The sequence below is a fragment of the Ostrea edulis genome, chromosome 2 (assembly GCF_947568905.1).
Source record: "Ostrea edulis chromosome 2, xbOstEdul1.1, whole genome shotgun sequence".
In the NCBI taxonomy this organism is placed as follows: Eukaryota; Metazoa; Mollusca; class Bivalvia; order Ostreida; family Ostreidae; genus Ostrea; species Ostrea edulis.
The window spans coordinates 46,774,390-46,800,678 of record NC_079165.1 but is presented as its reverse complement, the minus strand read 5'-3'; positions in this window follow the sequence as shown (position 1 = coordinate 46,800,678).

The window sequence follows — 26,289 nt, the reverse complement described above, 5'->3', positions numbered from 1 at the left end:
AGTTTTAAGAACACATCTTGTTTTATACTGTTGCTGAACATTAGAATTTAACTTTAATAGATATTCAGAACGGAATTTTTTTTTTAGATTTCATGGGAGTAGTGATACTTTTCACTAGTACTCAGGTGACTGATAAGACCTGTGGGCCTCTTGTTTTTATCAATCTTTATTCCCATGAAATATTGTCGCCCCAAAGGATCACAACATAACTGAAAATGAATTCACTTACCACATCAAGGGATGCCTCAACACCAATATAACTAACATGATCTTGCTGTTCTGGAGAAGACCAAGGTCAAAGATCATGATATTATATGAAGACCATGCCCTAAGAAATCTACATACATAATATGAAAGCTCCATCTTGAATAGTTCAAGAGATATTAAATGGGCAAGATGAGGTCAACCTCAAGGTCACAGGGTCAAACACCGAAATTTATCAAGGTCTTGCCATAAGAATCTGTATACAAAATATAAAGCTTTAAATTACCTTCAATAGTTCAGGAGATATAAGAATCTGTATACAAAATATAAAGCTTTAAATTACCTTCAATAGTTCAGGAGATATAAGAATCTGTATACAAAATATAAAGCTTTAAATTACCTTCAATAGTTCAGGAGATATAAGAATCTGTATACAAAATATAAAGCTTTAAATTACCTTCAATAGTTCAGGAGATATAAGAATCTGTATACAAAATATAAAGCTTTAAATTACCTTCAATAGTTCAGGAGATATAAGAATCTGTATACAAAATATAAAGCTTTAAATTACCTTCAATAGTTCAGGAGATATTGAGTCAGGTTTTTAAAGAAAGTAGGTCAAGGTCACAAAAAGAAATACGATTGTATCACAAGGACTTATCATAAAAATTCTGAATACAGAATATCACAAGCCCCACCCAGAATAGTTCTGAAGATATTTAACAAGTTATATTTTCTTGAAAGTACATCAGAATTGAAGGTAACAAAATCAAAGGCCATAGTAGTGAATAAAAGGTCTTGCTATAAGAAATCTATATACAAACTATGAAAGATCTACCTTGAATAGTTCAGGAGATATTTGAATAGGTCAGAGATTTAAAAAGTAGGTCCAATTTCAAGGTCAAACTTCACAAAATTAGAAGGTTTTGCCATAAAGAGCCCACATACAAAATGTGAAAACCCTGTCTTAAATAGTTCAAGAGAAATTGAATAGGTTAGAGTTTTTTTTAAAGTAGATCAAATTCAAAGATCAAACACTGTCTTACCCTAAAGAATCTACATGTATACACAAAATATGAAAGCTTTACCTAAAATAGTCCCGGATATATTCAGTAGGATATGTTTTCTTAAAAGTAGGTCAAACTTTTTGGGCCCAGTGGTTTTTTGAGAAGATTTTTTCTATATACATGTACTTCCATGTAAAACTTTGATCCCCCTTTTTGGCCCCATCCTACCCCCGGGTGCCATGATTTGAAAAAAACTTGAATCATCTGCACTATGTCAGGAAGGTCTCGTGTAAACTTCGACTTTTCTGGCTCAGTGATTCTTGAGAAGAAGACTTAAAAATATTTTCCCTATATACTCTTGTGTAAAATTTTGATCCCATATTTTGGCCCCATCCTATCCCCAGGGGCCATGATTTTCACAAACTTGAATCTGCACTATGTCAGGAAGCTTTTGGCCCAGCGGTTCTTGAGAATATTTTTATAGGTTTTCCCTATAAATTCGCACGTAAAACTTTGATCGGGGGGGCATGATTTGAACAATTTTGAATCTGCACAATGTCAGGAAGCTTTCATGTAAATTTCAACTTTCCTGACCCATTGGTTCTTAAGATTTTTAAATGACCCCACCTTATTTTTGCATTTTCATGATTATATCCCCTTGGAGAAGGGCGTTGCCCTTCATTTGCACAAACTTGAATCCCCTTCACCCGAGGATGCTTTTTGACAAGTTTAGTTGAAATTGGCGCAGTTGTTCTGGAGAAGAAGTGAAAATGTGAAAAAAAGTTTACGGACAGACGGACAACAGGTGATCAGAAAAGCTCAGGTGAGCTAACCATTTCAACAAGATGCCTTATTGGTCACCTGGGTATTATTTAAAAGTATCCCTAGCCCCAAGGGCTTTGTAGTCTATAATGATTTTCCTGTTCTGCTTATCTAAGCTAAATTCAAATATAAAACTATAGTAAAATACTAATTTCTGTGGTTCCAAATGAGGGGGTTATCGATGTTCGGTCTTTCCTATCCTCTTATATATAGGAAAGGCCAAAGATAAATAATCCTCTCATTTCCACAGAAATTGGTCAATTGCTGTCTGACGTTAGGCCGTATTAGTTAACTTGCTGATTTCGACTACAGATCACTCCGTTTACCTGATCCAGATATTGGGCTCTCGATGGGTATGACCAGTCGACATGGAATGTTTACTCCTCCTATGCACATGATCCCACGTCTGGTATGTCCAGGGGTCCGTGTTTGCCCGAGGTTTTTAACATACCATCCCATAAACGGAATGTTACATGTATTTTAGTGCGTTATAGAACAAGTTAAATGACTGCTTCACGGAATATAAATTCCAACAGGGAGGGGGGCACAAATTGTCACGAATTTGTGTTCTCTGCGTTGAAGCACGAATATTTCAAAGGAAAGTGCGAGAAACTACATCTAAATGTGTAATAGGTGTGGCACTATCTCTCCGATGCAGCCGCTAACTCGGCCAACGTTTTTGGGTCCTTTTCCTGAGTTGGGAAAGGGAAAAACTTGAACTCTACCATGTAACTATACATCCCAGGGTAGTCGTGTCAGAAGATATAAATCATACATCCCAGGGTAGTCGTGTCGGAAGATATAAATCATACTCGGGAGTGAATTTGATAACGTTGACAGATAGCATTCTCAACAGATGGCGCGTTACGCAAGTGAAGTTGAATGTTGTAACAGTGTCCTCGGGTGAAAGGTCACTGTCCATTATAACATGCTTATTTACGATCAAAGAGAGGTCATTCTGGTTGCAATTACCAGACCGGACCATGTGCATATGCTAAGCTGTGATTTTACACACTCGCAAGCTCATTCACTCGCCTGAGCTGAAAGCTCAAGTGAGGTTTTCTAATCCAGGTTACTCTGTAGTCTGTCTGCCGGTAAACTTCTCACATTTTCATCTGCCCCTTGCAAGAGGAGATTTTAAAAAGATGGTGGAGGATCTACCTAACCTCCGCTTTGCATCAAATCCTCATTCACCCGTGACATCGCAAAATGCAGGCTATTATGAACAGTGGTGACCAAAGGATTAGAAAATCCTGATTTATTTAAAGTGGGTCTCATGGATGTGAAACTATACCCAAGATCTGGCGTTCTCCGATCTAGATGACTAGAACTGTGTTCAAAATTCATTAAAAAAAAATTTTACACTGAATGTTTGTGGGTTAAATCTAAACTAAGGGTACCAGATTTAGAGATTTAGAATTGTTATGTCAAGATTATGTTATTGTCTGCTCTTTTTTTTTTTTTTTGTCTTTTTTTTTTCTTTTCCCTTTTTTTTTTTTTTTATTTTTTTTTTTTTTTTTTTTTGAAACAAAATTAATATTATCAACTTTATTGGTCCTAAATCGCAAAGATTGAAAATGAAGTCGGGTGGCAAAGCGGAACAACTGAAATGTTTTATGGTTTACTTTTTTCTGATCCAGTTGTTTTTGGTTTGTGTATAAGTCATTATAGTTCAATTGATATTTTTATATACAGTGGAGTCTCGTTAATCAGGACACGTTTGTTCCCAGCAAAATCGTCCGGATAAATGAAGCGTCCGGATTAATGAATCGCATTATAGATCTTCGTAAAAGTAACCAATATGCTTACTTTATTGGTGCGTAGTGAATTAAACTGTTCTGGGAACTAATCACAGGCACCTGATCGAAGTGTAATAGTTTGTATAGATCTTATGTACATACCCCCCCCCCTTCTAGAATGACTCAAAATTATTAAGGCTGTCAATGAACGTAAAAGCTCGGGTACGTTGAAATAAATGGCAAAATTAATACGACAAATAAAACGGATATGGCATGGGTTTTAGACGAAAGACATAAGTAGTAAAACATTAGCCTGACGACATATTCGCAGAAATTCCTTCGATAAAGTTGGTTTATGCCCTGTGAATCGGTCTCGAAGCAGGTTTGTTTGTTTACATGATTTGTTGCACACCTTTACTTATATTAGTATCTCACATGTGGTAATCTCAAAAGCTTACAGAAGGTAGAAACTGACTATTCAGAACGACTTGTGAGGGTGATCAGTGGGGAAATAACATAGTTTGGATAAACTATTGGTTCTGTATAAAACAATTTTTTATTCTAGAAGGGCCGGGCTATGTACATAAGATCTATACAAGCTATCCACACTTCAGGTGCCTGTCCACACTTCAGGTGCCTGTCCACACTTCAGGTGCCTGTCCACACTTCAGGTGCCTGTGCACACTTCAGGTGCCTGTCCACACTTCAGGTGCCTGTCCACACTTCAGGTGCCTGTGCACACTTCAGGTGCCTGTCCACACTTCAGGTGCCTGTGGAACTAATTTCATACAAAAACGCAAATGTCCGTTTGATGGGTGATTTTAACACTCGTACTGGAATTTTTGCCTGTTGTTGATCAGATTTATCTGGGGTGGTGGGGACATATTTTATTGTAACTGGGTTTACAAGGGGATTGAGCACAAGTTCTTAAAACTTAGAAAGCTATCTCCCATATTCATATATGTTCATGTATATATATAGCGATTTATTTTGGTATGGGTGGTAAAACAGTCAATGTAAATCTTGATCGCTTAAAGAAAAACTGAGTACTGATAAATATATACAAATTAATCAAAACGACCTCTATGTTTGATACAAGCTTGTATGAGAGTAAACAAATATTCGTTTTCACTATTACTAAGGGAGTTGTCGCCCAAAAGAAGAACATGAGTATTGACAATATGCAAGTTGCTAATTCTAAATATGCCATTAAAAGAATATTTCTGGCTTCTTTATACCTAGGGCATGTAACCAAGTAATGATATTCATCTTCAACTTTACCACAAGTATATAAAGGACTATTAAGAATAAATCTGTTTAATATACAATTGTTCCCAAGCCCTGTATGAAGAACATTTAAAAAAAAATATTCATAAATATCTCCAGAGATTCACTTCGTTTGATTTCAACAGGCAGGGAATTCCATTAATTTATAACAGTTGGTACAAATGAAGTTTTATAGATTTGAAGTTTAGGTACATTGTAATTTAGTGTATTTCTCATGTTGTAGTGTGTAGTTTTGTTTGGAAAAATGTCTTTAAAATAGTTTAAAGTCAAATTCTGGTCCACTTTACACACTGGGTTTTTTTCGCCTAATGTGAGGCGGTTCCCATCCTGTTTCCAAATAGAGATTCTCCTGATGCTAGTAAAGTTAGTCCTATAACTTCTTGCTGCACTTAATCGAAATTTTTCTTCTAACTTTTCAGATTCCATTCGATATATATATCCTCCTCATACTTCTGAGGCGTATGTTAATTGTGGTCTTATAAAAGAAATTTTATCAGCGATAATGTTTTACGATTAAGTTTGAATTTATATTTTTTCACAATCCCCAGTTTTTTCTTGGCATTGGCAAGTAATGAGTTGATATAATGTGACCTATTTAGACCTTGAGAGAAAACAATGCCTAAATGTGATGATCTACAAATTCTAATTGACACTGTAGAAAAGATTGGGATAGTCTACACCTTTCTTTCTAGTGAAAAATACAACCTTTGTTTTTTAAGGATTGAATTTTAAAAACCATTTTTGTTAATGGACAAGATCATTATCTAAATAACGTTCGATCGTTTCCAAATTATCAGATGAATGTTGTATTGTGTTATTTATTGACTAAGAACCATACAGTTCATAGGTATAAAGTATATACAACAACTTATACAATGAAATGATAACAAAACATAATATATCATACTGATGTACATGGACAGGATATATACTGAGGATAGTCTTATAATAACTGAGATCTAATGAACATTTATATAGGTATTTACCAAGTTTACATAATTCGGTAATATTTCCAGTTGATAATAGTTGGATAAGCTTGAAAGTGGAGGGGTGTTTATAATAATATTTCTTTAAATACTGTTTTCTACAATCATTATAAAAAGGACATACTAATATAAAATGATATTCATCTTCAATACTATCTGAACATAATTTATATTTTATTTCGTTTCTTGGAATATTGCTAAATCTACCTTGTTCAATTTCTAATCTATGTGAGGATAATCGGTATTTACTAATATTTTGAACATACATACTTGGAACAGATTTTGTAAGATACAATTGTAAATTTAAAACCTTCATTGACATATTTATATAGGTTACATTTTGGTGACGTCTCAAAAACACTATAAATTTCTTGTATAAACGCATCTTGTAGTCTTTGTTTTACTTCAGATAAAAATTTGTTTTCATTTATATCATAATTTCAATTCCATACATATCCAAATCCTAAAGAATATAATAAATCTCTTGCATATGTCAACCAACAAGTATAAGAATTTGAGTCACAAACATCTAACATTTCCTAATAAATACTCTTTAAAATACAATTATTTGTCTTCTTTAGTTTTAACCAATATTTCAATATTCTATACTTTCTTAGCACATGTAGAGGTGTCCGTCCTAATTCATTGTAGACCATCATAGACATAGTAGACTTCTTGACATATAAAACTTTTTTACAAAAATTCAAATGAACATTTGCCAAATCATTTGCTGGATGTGAGCCCCAAACTTCACAACCATAATTTGCTAGACTTCCTATATACGTATCAAACAATGACAACTGTACTTACATTTAAATGCAATTTTTTTCATTTTGGTTAATAGGCTACTTAAACTTTTTCTACATTGCGCTGCTAAAACATTTTGTGTTTTGTGAAATTTTCCATTAAAATTTAATGTTATACCCAAATCATTAAAATTTTCAACAATACTAACCAGCTTGTTATCATACTTCCAACAATAATTATTTTTTAATTTCCCACCTTTTCTAAAAACAACTATTTTTGTTTTGTCCACATTAACCTTTATATTCCACTTTGAGGTATAATATTGTAAACAATTCAACATATCTTGTAAACCTTGTTCTGTCTCTGAAAAAAGTACCGTATCATCAGCATACATAATTAAAAACAAAACAATATCTTTGATTTCAACTGGGATACACATGTTTTCAATAAATTTCATCTCGAAATCATTCACATACAGAGAGAAAAGAAATGGTGAGAGTGATTCCCCTTGCATCAAGCCCTCGTTACAATTGAAGGGTTCTGATAACTGATTTTTGTGTCTTACACATGATTTAATGTTAAAGTACATAGACTTGATAATTTTTAGCATTTGACAGTCAACATCATGTTTCGCTAATTTGAAAAATAACATTTTTCTGTCTATTTTATCAAAGGCTTTTTGATAATCTACGAAGCAACAATATAATTTCTTACCCTTAGCAAGGTTTCGATTAATTAATGCATGTAAAACAAAAATTGCATCTGTTGTACTAAAACCAGATTTAAATTCAAACTAAGCATCAGAAATAATATCTTCATTGCTTGACCACACATTTAATCGTTCATTAGGTATGGCTGTAAAGAGTTTTGTAAAGGGTTATCATCGGCGTATAATCTACAAAAGGTGACTATTTTATCTGCAATACCATTGATATACTACATATAATAGACATCAGGGCACCAAGAACAGAACCTTGAGGAACCCCTGCACCTACGTGTTTGACATTGTACGTAATAAATCTGACATGACTAGAAACAATAGATGTGTAGGTAACTCGCCAGTAGATAATTTGGGTAAACGCGTACTTGATTTATGTAAAACTCTTGATGTGCATATCATTTACAAACGGAATACTATGTATTTAGAAAATAAAAAATCAAATGGCCAAGTCACCTGTAAGGGACTCACCTGGGTTAATTATTGCATAACATCACCTGGTACCTTTTAGAGGTTTTTAGAATTTGAATTATTATCCTTTGACCCAGCTATAAGTATGTTCATTGTGCATTACACTTTATTTATGTAAAAGAAAAACCTAATTACCCTAGTCACGAGTCTGTTGATGTACGTTTGAAACCCAAGTGGGATAGTGAAAAGAGTGTAGATTGCTTTAGTAATTTGAATGAAGAATGTAAGTTGTCTCTAGCTGTTGCTTACTAGAGACAACTTTTAAAAGCTTGCGCACAACCACCATAAACGTCACTCTTTCACAAATATGCATTAGAAAATCATCGTTTTCTCCTTACATCGTATAGACCAATACTCCGTTAATACCCGTATATAACTTGTCGAAATTATCAAATCGTATTATTCTTAATAGTTTATCATACTGAATCATACTGACAAAACTTTGGTCTAGTTTTGTCACCTACATTCAGATACAATGGTGAAAATGTGTCTGAAGAGAGTGGGTTTGTTATCTAGCTGTCACTTTCTTGAACAATGTTTAGTTTACTGATGAAAACTAGAAGTGTTTAGATTTACCAATTGATATACTGCTTAAACTGTTTGACAGCATATTCGCACGTATATCTCTACACTCTTATGAGGTCTTGGACTTTCAAAATAACTAAACCATTGAAACATTATTTTTCCAATTTTATAAAATGTTTTAATAGTTTTAAACTTGAAAATGTCCTCCCCAATAATGTTTTACTTGGTGAATCAGGCAGATATCCAGTTGAAATATTAAATACAGAATTATTGGCTTTTGACAAAGAATCATCAAGTACGGTAGATTTTGGGGTATCGACATGGATGATGATAGAATGTGCAATCTGTAGAATTTAGAAATATTGCGAGATTATTTCATTACCTCCTCGATTGATTGATCGATTGATTGATTGGGGTTTTACGCCGTTTTTGGCAATATTTCAGCCATTTTACGGCGGTATTACCTCCTCGAAAGAAACTTTTACCTCAATATATTGAAAACACCACTGTAGTTAAAGGGGCATGAACACGGTTGAACTGAAAATTTTATATTTCAATTTTTATTGTTTATGTACTGTGCTTAAAGGGACCGATTCACGGTTTTACTCCACATTAAATGATCAAAATCTACAGTCTAATATGTTTAGAAAGTTTCACCAAAAACAATTGAGATTATTCACCATGACAGAAGCTCATTATAGAAAGCTTATTATTTGTTTTGATAACAAAGATTGAGGCGTGTTATTGTTTACGGGTTTTTCAAAATAAATGGATATTGATCCAAGTTTATTTTATATAAATGTTTTGAATTTGTGATTGTACAAAATGAAGATGCTTTAAATCACAAAAGACTCGAGTCTTTGTTTACATAACACAGAATCAAAGCTAAAATATTGCTCTTATCCTTGCATTCAGGCGGTCCAAATTTTGGTTGTCCACATTAAATGAGCTATATTTTCAATTTTCAACATCAAAAATGAAAAGCATTTCTTTCGAAAAACGTATTTCTAATGGTCAACCAAAATTTGAATATCAGTTTTTGTGTTACAAGTGAGATACAGCACTCACAATTCTTTGTTATGTAAACAAGGATTGTGCCATGTTTTTGTTTACATATAGATTGCTTGATAGAAAAAAGCATATTTAAAACAAAATGAGATATGTTAAACATTAGAAACTATCAAATTATGTGTATAATTGACTTGTAAATAAATAAAATCTGCTTTAAACAAACTTTTAGTGGTACATCAGATTATATGTAAACAAAATCAGGAAACAAAAACAGGGCACGAGCCTTGTTTACATAACAAAGAATTGTTAACGAGCTCTGTGTCTCCCACGTGCTTTGACAACTGACTTTCAAATTTTTGCTGACTATTAGAAATACCTTTTTAATTTTAAACATTAAAACTGGAAAAACATTCAGCTCATATCGTGTCCACGTCCCTTTAAATCTCGTGATTTATTGAATAGTGAGGATCCTTAGCAAACTATGTAAGATTTTGTCGTCAGTAACCAAGAAATGAATAAACTATATTCTGTAACCTTTATATACAGAAATATACTATATCTTATACCGCACCTACATGTAACAAATCCCTTTATTCACATTGTTCCAGTGGTCTGTACATATACATGTATACCCCCGTTGCGCTAGAAAGATTCGAAAATTTTAAAGCAAGAGGGGGGGGGGGGGGGCAAGGGTGGTGTCACAGTAGGGGATCAAAGTTTGAAATGGGGATGTATAGGGGGGAAATATTCTCAAGAACAAAAGGGTCTTGAGTAATCATATTGATATGCGAGCAACCTTAGGTGATGTAGATTCAAGTTTGTTCAAATAATGGCAGCTGGGGTATAGTGGGACCACAATAGGGTAACAGTTTTATATTACACTTTACACATTTTTGACTTCTTCTCTAGAACAATCTAATTAAAATTAGATCCATTGGTCCGCTACGCAAGGTGTGTAGCGATATACATAAGCGGATCAACGGCTTTAATTTTAACTAGATTGTCTCCAGAACCACAGGTAGTAAATTTCAACCAAACTTACCATAAAACACCAGTGGGTAAAGGGAATTCATATCGCTAATTAAGAAATAGTGAAAATATGGTGGTATCGTCTTCTCAAGATACACTGGACTAGAACAGACAAAACTTAATTTAAATAGGGGTATATAAGAAAAACCTTTTCAGCAACAGCGGAGCCTTGATTAGTCATATGAATAAGCAGGTATCCTCAAGCAATGTAGATTCAAATTATGATCACGGTGGGGGTGGGGTGGAGGGGGTGTTGGTTAGGGTGTCGTAATAGGGGAACAATGTTTCATATTAGACTTTACACATTTTCACTTCTTCTCCAGAATTACTTGGCCAAATATTCAACCAAATTTACCATAAAGCATTATTGAGTACTTGTTCAAATGAAGGGTTAAATTCCTTTCATAATTAAGAAATAGCGAAAACATGGTGGCGTCTTTTGAAAATTTTCTTCTCAAGAACCACTGGACCAAAATAGACAAAACTTATGTGAAGGCTTCCCTAGAGAATATAGATTTAAAATTATTTGAATCATGACCCCCAGGGAAAGGATGGTTCCACAATACGGGGTCAAAGATTTGAATGGGAGTATTTTGAACCCCCCCCCCCCGAGAATAGAAGGATCTTGATTATTCGTATTAAAATGCCAATCTAATCAAAACCAGGTCTTCTCTGATCGTTACACTAGAGAATATACAAACGTCCTCATGTAATGCAGATTCAAGTTTGCTTAAATCAAGGCATGGGGGGACACAACAAAGAAATATTCTTTTTATGTTTTAATTAGAAAATATAAAGAAAAAACCTGAAAAATCCCTTTTCCAAAAGTAGCAAAGCAACGATTAAGGATATTAGTATGCAAGTATTCTTAGGTAGTTCAAGTTTATTGAAATCTTGGCCTCCGAGATGGTGGTTGTAGGATAGGGTCTCTACGGGGTGAATATATCCCTTTTTTTAAATCTTAAATTCGGACCAGGGTTAGTCGTATCAATATGCAGGCATCCTCGGATAGCGCAGATTCAAGATCCACAACCCCCTCTTGTGTATGACCAAACAAAGACCGTATCATCACACCTATCGTCGGCATGGTCGGGTCACATTGATATCACATTTCTTTATACATCATATATATACAGGCCTACTCATTAGGGAATCTGACATAAGTCGAAACTAATTACTTGGATTCATATGTGAGATTTTACTCAAATAACAGGAGATATTACTTAGCGAGATAAAAAAGGACAGTCGTTAGGATTATGGAAGATTGATTTTTATTTGGATGCTGCTAAATATTTTTTCGACATACATGTTGCTTGAATTTCTTTATAACTCGCTGCGCTCACTAATATGTGAAATAGATCCCTTTAAGAATGTTTGTTCCAAAGTATGAAAGTCATAATAAATATTTGTAATGAAATATATTTTTATTATCTATGATCTATGATGAATTACAAAATCTGAAAGGATGAGCGAGATGGCATTGAAGAAGGAATACTACACCAGAGAAACCTGAGATGGATGGAAAGCGGAGGACGTGTACAATGATATGTTGAAACTGAAAAGTTTCAAATTTACCTTATCTAGTAAAAAATACAGTTTGAAGAAGAAGAAAAAAAACCCAAAATCTGTAAGACTGGACCGCACGAACTACAGATCTAGATCAGCAGTCAATCCTACTCAGCTAGGCAATGAGATTCAATAGGAAGGATTTTAAACAAGAAATAATTAGATTAACTCGTGTAGGTTACTCGGAGGGGGGTGGGGGGTGGGGGGTGGGGGGTCCTGAACACAAGGCTTGGAACACCTGTGAATACATTATATAGTTGTTGCGCATACAAATTAAAGCGTCTCATACGAAGTATGATTTCACCATTCAAAACAGTGATACAAGCCTCCCCCCGACATTATAGTTACTGTGATCGTTATAATCGAACACCAGGAAGACGGCGATTATATGTTATAGTTTTTGTAAGACGACCTTGATTAACTGTAGGCCTACCTTATAAAATATTAAATTGAATTTTTTATATGGTAAGTCATCATTGCTATATTATTATTTTATTATTGCTATTATTCTGTCTTTGAAAACTGTTGTATGCTCAGTACTTACAGAGGCTAATTAATGCAAAGCACATGTTTGTTTTTAAAAGAATGTCAATGTACATAAGAAAGAATGTATGTTAAAAATGCTGTACACTGATGAGTTCTTTTTATTTCTTTGGAGATATAGCTACTTCATACAATGCGATATTATCTAATGCAATGGAATATTATCCAATATATGAACAATAACCTAAACCTGGCAGAATGAACTAGAATCTATAGAGAAAGACTAAATGTAGGGAAAAAAAATAAGCTTTGATTTTCTTTAACATGAAGGTTTCTAAATGGTTTGCTTTCATACATGTACATTGTTTTGATGATTGCCGTCAAGAAGTTGAGGCCGAATATATGACGTTTAGTGTCAATAAGTTATCTTGAAGTTAAAGGTATGGCAAGCCCTTTCACTATTTATTCGAAAAATAAGATTTTTTTTTAATTAAAGAGATATCTCTTCTTATCTTAAAGAGATATCTCAAGATTGTTTTAAAGAGATATCTCTTTAAAATGAGAGATATCTCGTAATTTTAAGAGATATCTCTCTTTTAAAAAATAGATATCTCTCTCACATAGAGATATCTCTTTTACTTTTAGAGATATCTCTTACACTTAGAGAGATATCTCTGTCCCTTAAAGAGATATCTCCTACTTTAAGAGATATATCTTTCAATTAGAGAGATATAACCTTCAATTAGATAGATATTTCTTTGACTTAAAGAGATATCTCTTTTACTCTGAGAGATATCCTTTTTTACTTTGAGAGATATCCCCTTCACTTAAAGAGATATCTGTCTAAGAATTCCTAAAGGGATATCTCTCAAAATATAAGAGATATCTCTTTAATCGTTGAAAAAGAGATTCCTAAAGGGATATCTTTCAAAATATAAGAGATATCTCTTTAATCGTTGAAAAAGAGATCTTTCTCAAAAACAAAGAGATATTTTTTATTAGTTTGAATACTTAAGGAATTCTCCCTAAACCGGAAGCCCGACAAAGCAAATATTAGGATCTTGTCTGCAATCCCGGGGGAAGATTTTACGTTTACTTCATGTGAAGTGTATACAGGTACCAAAAAACAAAGACAATAAATTGATAAAATATGTGAGCTAGACTGGATTTAACCTCGATAACTTGATAATGTTACCCCAACCACCTCTTCAATTTTTCCCGCCATTTTTACACTAGAAGTATTTTGATTGGTAAAAAATAGGTTATATCATATTAATGGCGATGCAACAGGGAGATGTCATTATGATCACCAGGGGGGAAATTTAAAGAGGTATCTCTTTAAGTTAAAGAGATATCACTTTTTGAAAATTTAGATACCTCCCTAACTCAAAGAGATATCTCGTTTTAAAACATTGATAGAGGGATACCTCTTTACGCTAGAGATATCTCTCTAGCTTTAAGAGATATCTCTCAAAGAGAAAGAGATATCTCTCTAGAGTAAAGAGATATTTTGTTTAAAGAGATATCTCCCTAGTGTAAAGATATCTCTCCAACTTTGAGAGATATATCTACAACCAACAGAGATATCTCTCTAGTGTAAAGATATATCTCTCTTATTTAAAGAGATATCTTATCTTACGAATAAATAGTAAAAGGGCTTGTCATATAAAGGGGCATGGGCACGATTTGAGCTGGAAAAATTTTCAAATTTTATTTTTTCATTTTTAAGGTTTACCCATCTTCACAAGTCAAGGGTTATTGATTCGTTACCTCGCACTAACCCTTGACATCAGTCGCTATTTAAAAGTTGGGCTCGAGAAGAAGCATATGATTGGTTTGCAGCCTGAAGCTGCAAACCAATCAGACAACGGCTTTTATATCGGTCGAAAACAAAACTAAACAGTAAACACGCATGGCGAAGGCATTATGGTGTAAAATTTGTGGCCAATTAGTACAAGACAGATACCGTCGATTGATTTTCGGGAGTTCGTTTTGCTTGAAGAAACAATTAGACGAGGATTTGGGGTATGATCCGAATGAAAATGATGGATTGTCGAAGTACGTTTGTCGACTATGTTTTAACAAATTAAACAAATTGTCCAAAATAATGCGAACAACTTCGTAAGATAGCGATTTACCACTGCCGGTTTTAGTCCCAATAAAAACATCTTTTCCTTCTCTGATACATGATATCGAAAGTTTTGGTTTTCAGTCAAATGATCGATTTGATGTTTTTCACATATCTTTTCGTCAACGGACGCCAATTTTTACTTTCTGTTTATTCCCTTACCAAACTTTCATCTGAAACAAGAAATTCCATTGGCTGATTAATTTTAGCGTATTGCGTCATCCTTCTTCTCGAGCCCAACTTTTAAATAGCGACTGATGTCAAGGGTTAGTGCGAGGTAACGAATCAATAACCCTTGACTTGTGAAGATGAGGTTTACCGTGCTTAGCTTACTATATGTATATATCGAGGATCAAGATGAAAGTAAATCAAAGAGTGATTAATTATCATAATTATTCCCGAACTCATAGAAAGAATACATACATAATATACATATAATTTCAGATCCATAAAAAGCAAAAATACAAAGATGCCAAAGACTTTGAGAAGACTGTCTACTACTCCGACTTCGTACCGTTCGCACATGATCCACCTGGGCACACCTGCGGACTACCTTGTTGTAACAGCGACCTCTACATCCGGCTAAAGGTCAGTGGGCATCATGCTGGTTGTATGTCGATGCCGTTTCAACATAACGAAACAGAAGATGTAGAAAACTTCACCCTTCGCAGAAACCAGCTTCATTTACTGAAGGGAAAGCCAACTTTCAAAAATGGTGGATTTTACTCCGTTCAGCAGAATCGAAACGAACAACGAAAATCAGTCCCATCTTTTTTAACACTTCCACGCAACAAGAATGGTCAGCGTCACTTTTTGCAAGGTAGAGGGATCACTCTCCCGCGCATTGATTCCTCTAACACATCTGATAATGGGGAAAAATTTGGTCAGTTGGAAAGCGATGAAAGTGACTCTAGTTCGGAGTCAGATTTAGATCTTCTAATGCTAGGAAATGTCGAAAAGAGGAAGATACCACAGAGAAGACGTAGTTCTGACTTGCCGCAGTTGCCAAGAATCCACCCTCTTGAGTTGCTAGAGGCCCGAAGAAAGTTCGGCATAGCAGACGATGATTCTTCAAGTAGCACCGACGAATCAAATTATTACAACGAAATTGTTATGAGTAATTTTAAACTTCAACAAAGCGATTCACAAGAAAAAATGACGTCAAACACGTATGACCATTCTGACGACGTATTCATTCCTCAAAAGGAAACAACGTACTGCACGCTCAACTTGGACAAAACATTTGTGTATGACTCAAAAAGGAATACTCTGGAACGAATGACAGGTCGAGAAAAATATCCAGACTTGTCTACATACGAGTCGATGGGTCTTGGAAATTTTCAAGCTAAGGAACCACGGAGTGGCAGAAAATACAACAAAGAAAAGGATGTGATGAATAGCTTTGATATCGACATAACAACACCAGACTGTGATTCGAAAGAATCACTATCATCAAAATCTTATGGAGACCCTAGTACAAAATTTGCTAGTCCAAGCGTCGTACAGTTAAAATCAGCACTGAAATCGAGGTCTCTACAACATGATCAGATGAAAAGGAAATCCCCCCACACCCCAAAGACTGCCAGCCTTGATCGACACGGAAAACTTCTGTATGGCTATGAGAATCGTGGGTTTGTTGATGAAAAGCGAATGTTGAATGGGGAAAAGCATGACGAAAATGTTTTTGCAAGACAGAGCCACCCTCTTGATACTATTGATGAATTACCAATAACCTTGATTCTTTAAACAAGAATTTGGAGTACAACGGAATTCCTTCAGATGTAGATGCCTCGCAGTCTGTTTTATATCAGTAATTCCTTTCAATACAGATACCTTTTTAGAACTGAAAATTGGAATTCTATTAACACGGACACCTACTTTTACAACTATCACGCTATCAATGCCCATTAAAAGATTGACGAGAAAACCAAAATCATCATAGAGGATAGACAACCTGACTATTTACTTTTGTTGTTGTTTATTGTTTGTTGTTCTACGTCCTATTCGATAACTTAGAGACGGTCAACAGCTGTAGCAGAAGTGACACACTAAAAGATAGTCAGCAGCTGTAGAGAAGTGACACACTTAGAGATGGTCAGCAGCTGTAGAGAAGTGACACACTTAGAGATGGTCAGCAACTGTAGAGAAGTGACACACTTAGAGACGGTCAACAGCTATAGAGAAGTGTCACACTTAGAGATAGTCAGCAGCTGTAGAGAAGTGTCTTACTTAGAGATGGTCAGCAGCTGTAGAGAAGTGACACACTTGGAGACGGTCAGCAGCTGTAGAGAAGTGACACACTTAGAGATTGTCAGCAGCTGTAGCAGAAGTGTCACACTTAGAGACGGTCAGCAGCTGTAGAGAAGTGACACACTTAGAGATTTTCAGCAGCTGTAGCAGAAGTGACACACTTAGAGATGGTCAGCAGCTATAGAGAAGTGTCACACTTAAGAGATGGCCAACAGCTGTAGAGAAGTGCCTTACTTAGAGATGGTCAGCAGCTGTAGAGAAGTGACACACTTAGAGATGGTCAACAGCTGTAGCAGAAGTGACACACTTAGAGATGGTCAGCAGCTGTAGGGAAGTGACACACTTAGAGATGGTCAGCAGCTGTAGCAGAAGTGCCACACTTAGAGATGGTCAACAGCTGTAGAGAAGTGCCGCACTTAGAGACGGTCAGCAGCTGTAGAGAAGTGACACACTTAGAGATGGTCAACAGCTGTAGACAAGTGTCACATTTAGAGATGGTCAATAGTTGTAGAGAAGTGACATACTTAGAGATGGTCAACAGCTGTAGCAGAAGTGACACACTTAGAGATGGTCAACAGCTGTAGCAGAAGTGACACACTTAGAGATGGTCAATAGCCGTAGAGAAGTGTCACATTTAGAGATGGTCAACAGCTGTAGAGAAGTGCCACACTTAGAGATGATCAACAGCCGTAGAGAAGTGTCACATTTAGAGACGGTCAGCAGCTGTAGAGAAGTGACACACTTAGAGATGGTCAACAGCTGTAGCAGAAGTGACACACTTAGAGATGGTCAGCAGCTGTAGAGAAGTGCCACACTGTTTTACCTATTCATGGCACTGAAGGCTGTAGCACGAAGGGTTTTCATGAGACATCTGTTTTAGGGTCACACCGTAAGACTTGTGACTTTAGCATCTAATGTCGGTATTTAGCATCTAATGTCGGGTATTTAGCAAAGAACAGTCACTACCTATGATAAACGTCTAGAACTTTCACATACAGAAGTTTTTGAGAAAATAATGATCATTTTTGTCTCCATCAATGAAAAAGCATATGATTAGCTCACCTGAGCTAAAAGCTCAAGTGAGATTTTCTAATCACCCGTAGTCCGGTGTCCGTCCGTCCGTCTGTAAACTTTTAACATTTTTGACTTCTTCTCAAAAACCACTGGGCCATTTTCAACCAAAGTTGGCACAAAGCATCCTTAGGTAAAGGGAATTCTAAATTGTTAAAATACAGGGCCAGGCCACTTTCCAAGGGGAGATAATCAAGAAAAGGTAAAAATAGAGTAGGGTCATTAAAAAATTTTCTTCTCAAGAACCACTGGGCCAGAAAAGATGAAATTTATAGATCAGCTTTATTAGGTAGTGTAAATTCTAAATTGTTAAAATCATGGCCCCCGGGTGTCGGATGGGGCCACAATAGGGGATCAAAGTTTTACATACAAATATATAGGGACAATCTTTAAAAATCATCTTCTCAAGAACCACTGAGCCAGAAAAGCTGAGATTTACATGAAAGCTTTCTGACATAGTGCAAATTCAATTTTGTTAAAGTCATGGCCCCCGGGGGTCTGATGGGACCACAAAGGGGGATCAAAGTTTTACATACAAATATATAGGGAAAATCTTTAAAAATATTCTTCTCAAGAACCACTGAGCCAGAAAAGCTGATATTTACATGAAAGCTTTCTGACATAGTGCAGATTCAAGTTTGTTAAAATCCTTGCCCCCGGGAGTCGGATGGGGCCACAATAGAGGATCAAAGTTTTACATACAAATGTATAGGGACAATCTTTAAAAATCTTCTTCCCAAGAACCACTGAGCCAGAAAAGCTGATATTTACATGACAGCTTCCTGACATAGTGCAGATTCAAGTTTGTTCAAATCATGGCCCCTGGGGGTAGGATGTGGCCACAAGGAGGGGATCAAAGTTTTACATACAAATATATAGGACAAATCTTTAAAAAATCTTCTCAAGAACCATTGGGTCAAAGAAGTTCCCATTTACATGAAAGCTTTCTGACATAGTGTAGATTCAAGTTTGCAAAAACTATGGCCTCCAGGGGTAGGTTGGGACATGCAAATATATATGGAAAGTCTTCTGATATGGACCAAAGTGACTCAGGTGAGCGATGTGGCCCATGGGTCTCTTGTTTGGATACAAGTTTTAGTAGTTATCAAAAGTAGCAAGAAGTATTTAGGATCACTAAAGCAATTATCGGACCAAATAATTTGACATGCAGTCGTTCAGCTATATGAAGCATTGACTGTCACTCCGAAAAGTATAGGCCTAATACATCTTTGGTAACGGAGCATTTGTAAGAAGTATCGTGATTGGGTGTGCAGCCATTCCGAAGATGGAGCTGTACAAAGTATATTTACAAATGACGACGAAGGAGATCCAGTGATGACAATGGTCCACATTGGTCTTCGGCCGGATGTAATGAACAGGAATTACGATATCTGATCTATCCCAGGTCCCAGGCACTGACGAAGCAAATTGTTACAACGAAATATTAATTTGTTATGTGTAATTTTGAATTCACAAGAAAAGGTGACGTCATACACATCTGGCTATGCAGGCCACATGTTTATTCCCCAAATGGAAACAAAGTTATTCCTCGCCTAATTTGGATAAAACATTATTTTTTGTGTTTGACTCAAAAGGAATACATATACCTGGGAACGAAAGGTGAAATGGACAAGTTTATACACCGCTGCAAATGCATGTTTATCCAGTCTGCATTGTAATAACGAACCAGTCAGCAGTTTACATATTTATGTACAAAACGTTAATCAGTTTTATAGTTTTACCCGACTGTAAGTCAGTGAGAGAATCTGGAGTCATTTATGACAAGCCCTTTTACTATTCATTCGAAAAATAAGATATCTCTTTAAATCTTTAAAGAGATATCTCTTTAAAATGAGAGGTATCTCTTAATCTTAAGAGATAAATTAAAGAGATATCTCTTATTTTGAATAGATATCTTTAAAATGAAAGATATCTCTTAATTTTAAGAGATATCTCGGTCACCTAGGAAGATATATTTCACTTAGAGAGGTATCTCTTTCACTTAAGAGTCCAAATATCCAGTCTCGAAAGGAAGAGTCGTCAGTCCAAATATCCAGCCTCAACGAATCTCCCCGAGATTAGTAGAGCACCTGACTGGAGACTCGGGGAGCCTGTATTCAAATTTTAGTCTGGTCCATTGCATTTTCTCACTTCCTATTTCACCATTTAACTTCTCCAAAACAGTACACCATAGAGATATTTGATAAAAGTATCTTTCGATTAGCGTGCACATTCCTATGTGCTGTGCCACAATGATTCGAACATCCTTGAATACGAGTATACACGGTACAATAATGATATAGATCTACTCATGAAAGGCGAAGATAACGAACAGTGATCAATCTCATAACTCCTATAAGCAATACAAAACAGAGAGTTGGGCAAACACGGACCCCTGAATATACCACAGGTGGGATCAGGTGCCTAGGAATAGTAAGCATCCCCTGTCGACCGGTTACACTAGCCGTGAGCCCTATATCTTGATCAGGTAAACGGAGTTATGCGTAGTCAAAATCAGTGTGCCAAGAACGGCCGAACAATCGGCATGAAACACGTCAGACACCATTTGACCCAATGATAGGTTGTATTGGCAAACTAGATCGTCATAACGATCATAGAATTTGCGAAGTGCTGATTTTAAACGATACTGTTGGAACCCCTGCATCATCAACTTGTTTGTCAGTAGCCTGCTTCGATTTAAAAACTGGCCATACGCTGAACAAGCTCTTGCGTATCGAATCAGTTGAGAGATGTAAACACCATATGCAGCTGATAATGGAATATTGCTACATGAATATGGGAAGTTGACGATGGAGTTCAAATCATCCCGTTTGTCATAAAGTTGAGTTGTTAGATTGCTGTTAATATCTACTTTCAATAAAATATCTTAAAGCTGACATGAATTAATAAATATGAACACCTTTCTCATCTTATCCGCCATATTTCTCTCAGGTAGCCTAATTTACTCTACCCGTATATACCCCAAATGTGATTGTCACACCTGAGTGATTTTTCTAGGTGGACTCGACCAGTGCACATCTCCGATAGTAATATATAGGGAATGAGAAACAAATAAAATCACATTTTAAAACATTATACTTTGCTCAAAACTACAAAACATTTATTGTATACCAATGCAACATTCTGAAAGTTTACATAATTTAGACAAAAATGCAAAAAATAAAGCTTTTCTTGCATACTTGCAAGTGCATGCAAGTATTTGCAGTTTCTTATGAAATAAATGCGGAGAAATCATTTGCCAATTACTTACTGATAGAATGGAATAAGCAACGAGCATAAAATTTATTATTTATATCAATTCTTGCAAAATACAGACCCTGTGCATGCCATATGCGTAATATGTAATGCACATGGCATATTCGCCAAAAAAAAAACAAGTAACAAATACGGACGTCTACTCAACAGGTATCGGAGATGTGCACTTGCCGAAAATATTAGATTCTCTTTATTCTGATAAATCCACGAAACAAAATGATAAAACTCCATTTGTATCTCGTTAGAACTTTACAACACGTTGTCATTCCATTATACAGACTGCGACACACTTCACCCGTGCCAAATAGGGTTTCATTCATTCATTCATACTTTATTTCCTCCTTTAGGAGATTATGAAGAAAATACATTTACATCAATATAATTACAAATACATGTACATACAAAGAAAGAAAGAAAAGAGAAAAACACATTATGTACACAATATAAACAAAAATAGAAAAGAATAGGATATTCTTAGTTGTACACCTCAACATATGAGTACATATGGTAGCAGCTGTCCCTTTTAAAGCCAAAGCATATTTAATATAGATATATTTACTGCAGTGAGCATCTGTAGTATAGGGCTGAAGTGCTGCGCACCAATTTAAAGTTCAGCAGACGGAATGATGTGGCGTCCATCTTATTTAAAGGTGTAGATATTTGGCCACCAAGAAGAACAAAGTACCATTCAAATTCCGAGAGCCCACAGAGTTCTGCACACAGTTCGACACTGAAGTTATTAGCGATGGCGTTCCACCACTGTTCTCGTATGCTGGCGGTACTTAGACACAAACAAGACGAGTGACAGAAAACATCCATGAACGAATTACCACATAAATGACAGAAATGAACAAGGCCATTTACATGCATACCTGTATATATTTTGCATATGAATTTGCAAAGTTCAATGTTACCTAATTTCCAAATTGTGGCAGGTTTTATATCTGAAAATATTTGTCTGAATAAATGGAAATCCGGACTGTTCATCCTCAATTGCCGCTGGTCTTGGTGATACAATGATACGGTATTTCTGGATATCCTTTTCCAGGATAACTTATCTGGGAGGAATCCGTTGTCAAGCCATGTACTTATATAATTGGTAAGATTGTATGTTTGCAAGGTTTGAATGCTTGTCTGGTCGAGGTTTTGCAGTTTATAGAAATCGGGAATCTAATCATATACACTGAGCATCTGGTTGGATATATCGCATGCACAATTCAAAATTTATCGATGATCATATACAAACTTGGATATACAAATAAGGGAATAATGATCGAAATATACATCTGTGTGAAAATGCGGGTATTACATTTGCAATCCATAATAAACAGTTGATTACACAAAGACACATACAAAAGGAAATATATAAACGAAAATATAGTTTTATTGTCTCTTTGGGAACCATATAATTATGTACGGTCTCTGTATGTCCATATTGATTGATTGAACAGGAGAGAGAGAGAGAGAGAGAGAGAGAGAGAGAGAGAGTTGGATGTACAATATATAATTTCACAGAAGGAAAGAAAATTGATCACTGATATAAATGTAAGCTTACAAGCATTAAAAATCTCCAGCTATTTCAAAATTTGTGATTGACAATATATTGGAAACTTACAGGAGTTGATGCTTATAATTGTATTCATTACAATTTAAAAAAAAAAATATTAGTTTGAACTGTACATGTAGAAAATACTGACTTTGTATGTTAGAATAACGAAAAAAAGTAAATTGTCAAAAACGTGGGGAGAGCAGACCAGCCTCCCTGCCCATCCCAACCCCCTGTATACATGCCTGAAACAATATATCAATTCGTGTTGAAAGAAAGGTGCATATCTGCATTTTATTAAATTCCAAAGGAGATCGAATTTATGTGTGTCCCCTATTAATGATTTTGTATGCAAGATTCGTTCCCGAAGTTAGAATCATGCTTTCAGTCAGAGCAGAAATGAATTCATTTTGAAGTACATCGAGCTTGAATGCAAATGTGGGGTTCCTTTTAATTTCATCAGACTCATTAAAAAACCCTCCCCCAAATTATGCAACTTTGTTTCTATTGATATCTAAATCGGTATATGAATCCGGATATAAATTATATGATGTTTTTTCCTGATCTTTATATTGATAATGAAAAAAGAAAAGGTTTATACTCTTGCCTTTTGCATATCCTACTAATGCATTACAGTATATTGACACTGTATCATATCAAATAAAACTTCAACACGAATTTTACTGATTTATGAATACTAACATCTAATCGAATACATTTGAATTTGAAATTTCGACGTACAGAGGTATGTCTACTTTCAGTATATATCCATTGCGTCAGATCTACGAAATGAAAATATTTATGAATAAATTACACTCAAGCCTGAAAGTAATCATAATGGCATGTTACAGAAACGTTAAAACACATATATAATCTAGTCCTGCAATGCATGCATGCGATTTGTCTGAATACATGTATTCATGTATTCGTGAATGAAGTTACAACGCTTAAAAATATCTTGGTCTTTATGCGTTTTGTTTTGTGATTTTGGTTTACCATTCCTTACACTGTGTAAATGAAGGAACACTTAGTAAAGGGTGCAATTATACACCATTCAATTAGTATACAAGCATGTGTTGCAAAGCAAAATGTATATGTAATAACCAGACATGTATCGTCATTTTTCATGGGGGGAGGGGGGTACAACAGGAAGAAAAAATGGAGAATTGGATTCTTCAAAATTTCTTGCCTTTCAAAATAATAATTTAAAAAAGATTAACGAAAACAGCAATAAAATAAAACAAAAACCCCAAACAAACCAAGATGTTTTGTCCGATGTTCAAAGACCTAATGTGGGGGTGAAGGGTTAAAAAGTCTTTTACTTTGACTGCCTCAATAATTTCCCCCTACACTTCATTTTCTTCAATCGTTGGGGTGGGATGGGGTGGTTAGAGTCCTCTAGCTACTATGAGTGCCTCATAATATCTTCGTTTTCTTAATTGGTGGTGGTGAGTGTCTTCTGCTATTATATCAGAACTTTCAAGCTGGGGTCAAGTGGGGGAAGGAGGATTGTCTCCCAATATATCTTTTATTTGCATTACAAAATAACAAATATGGATATTGTTATTAAAAGTGGGGGACAGACGATCTTGTCCCCTCCCCTTGATTCTATGTACTTGATAAAGACGCATAATATGATAAACTCAATTATTACATTTTGCATTAGTACAATTTGCATCGAGTTCAACGCAGAATGTAATAACGCAAAATGTCATAGATATATAAGATCTATTGAATGCCAAATTAGCATAAAATGAAGTAATTGAAAATAACATTATTTAAAAATATGTTTAATTTTTAATTATTGTGTGCTTTAAATGAATCAAATAAATCTGTATTATCAATTAATGAGAGCAATATTGAGTTACTGTTCTCCTGTAAATGAATTAACGATATCATTTGTCTTAATAAGAGCGCGATTATTACAAGATCATCACAAGATCATCGTTTGAATCCCCCCTCTCCTCTCAAGTTCATTTATTTTCACTCACACCATCTCTCTCTCTCTCTCTCTCTCATCACTTACACTCGTACAGTGTTGTATATACAAATTATATATGTATGAACAATTTATGTACCTATAAATGATTTCCTGATTTATAAATCTGCAATACTCTGACCAGTAAATCACACGGTATAAGGACTCATGCACAATACAGGGTAAATATTATACTCTGATACTTCCCCTGATTGAAGATAGCTGATCGGCACGGGCTAAGTGTGTCGCAGTCTGTACCGTGGTATTTACTGTTGGAATACAGATGGAGCTTATCGTTTTGTTTCATGGATTATGCAAATAAAGGGAGTTTTACTACTACTTAGAGTATTTTCGACAAGTGTACACGTACATCTGCGATCCTTTACAGATATTACGAGTAGACCCAGGTAAATAGTCGTCCGCATTCGATGCGTTTTCATGGCGAGCACACATGTCATGTGCATAAGTACATTAGTATTTATATATTTGCATTTTGCTTGAAGTAAGTGTGAATGGTATAGATTTTATACCCTTTGCTTATTCTAACTTTATCAATAGATAATAGATGAAATATTTCTCCGCGTTTTTGTATAGTTTTGACATATTTACTGCAAATGTACGTACATTCACATAAAGAAAAGGGATTCTATATTTATTTATCCAAAGCTTTTAAAATGATTTACTACTGTCCGGTATGTTTATTGTAATTTTGAGCATTGCGTGGTGTTCCAAAACGTGATTTCATTTCTTCTTGATGTCCTATAAATTAGTATCGGAGATGTACGTGTTACCTGTCGAAGCTACCCGCACAGGTAAATCGAAGACACTGATGTGAAGTGAAGCGTAGCAAACCTCGTCCCCTTATATACCATGCGAATCCTGATACATATAACAATAGAATATCCAACTAATATGGCGGATTAGCAAAGAAATATGGCGGACATATAGAATTATACTATATTTATTAATTCATGTCAGCTTTTAAGTATGAAGCAGAAGTGGACGACGCTGTGGTGTCTTTTATTTCGAGTTCACCGAGATATATTGAATCGACATATGAATGATTGATTGAATATTGTTTAACGTCCCTCTCGAGATTATTTTGCTCATATTGGAGATGTCAACACTGCCGGTGAAGGGCTGCAAATTTCGGCCTATGCTCGGCGCTTATGGCCTTTGAGCAGAGAGGGATCTTTATCATGCCACACCTGCCGTGACACGGGACCTCGGTTTTTGCGGTCTCATCCAAGGACCGTCCCATTTAGTCGCCTCTTACAACAAGCAAGGGGGTACTGAGGACCTATTCTAACCCGGATGAAAATTATTGTTAATAGATAATACATCGTCGATATATCTAATGTCGAATTGAAGGCCACAGCAAGAGATTTTTTCTTCTCACGTAGAAATTTTTGAATAAATTCTGCTTCACAAGAATATAAAACAGG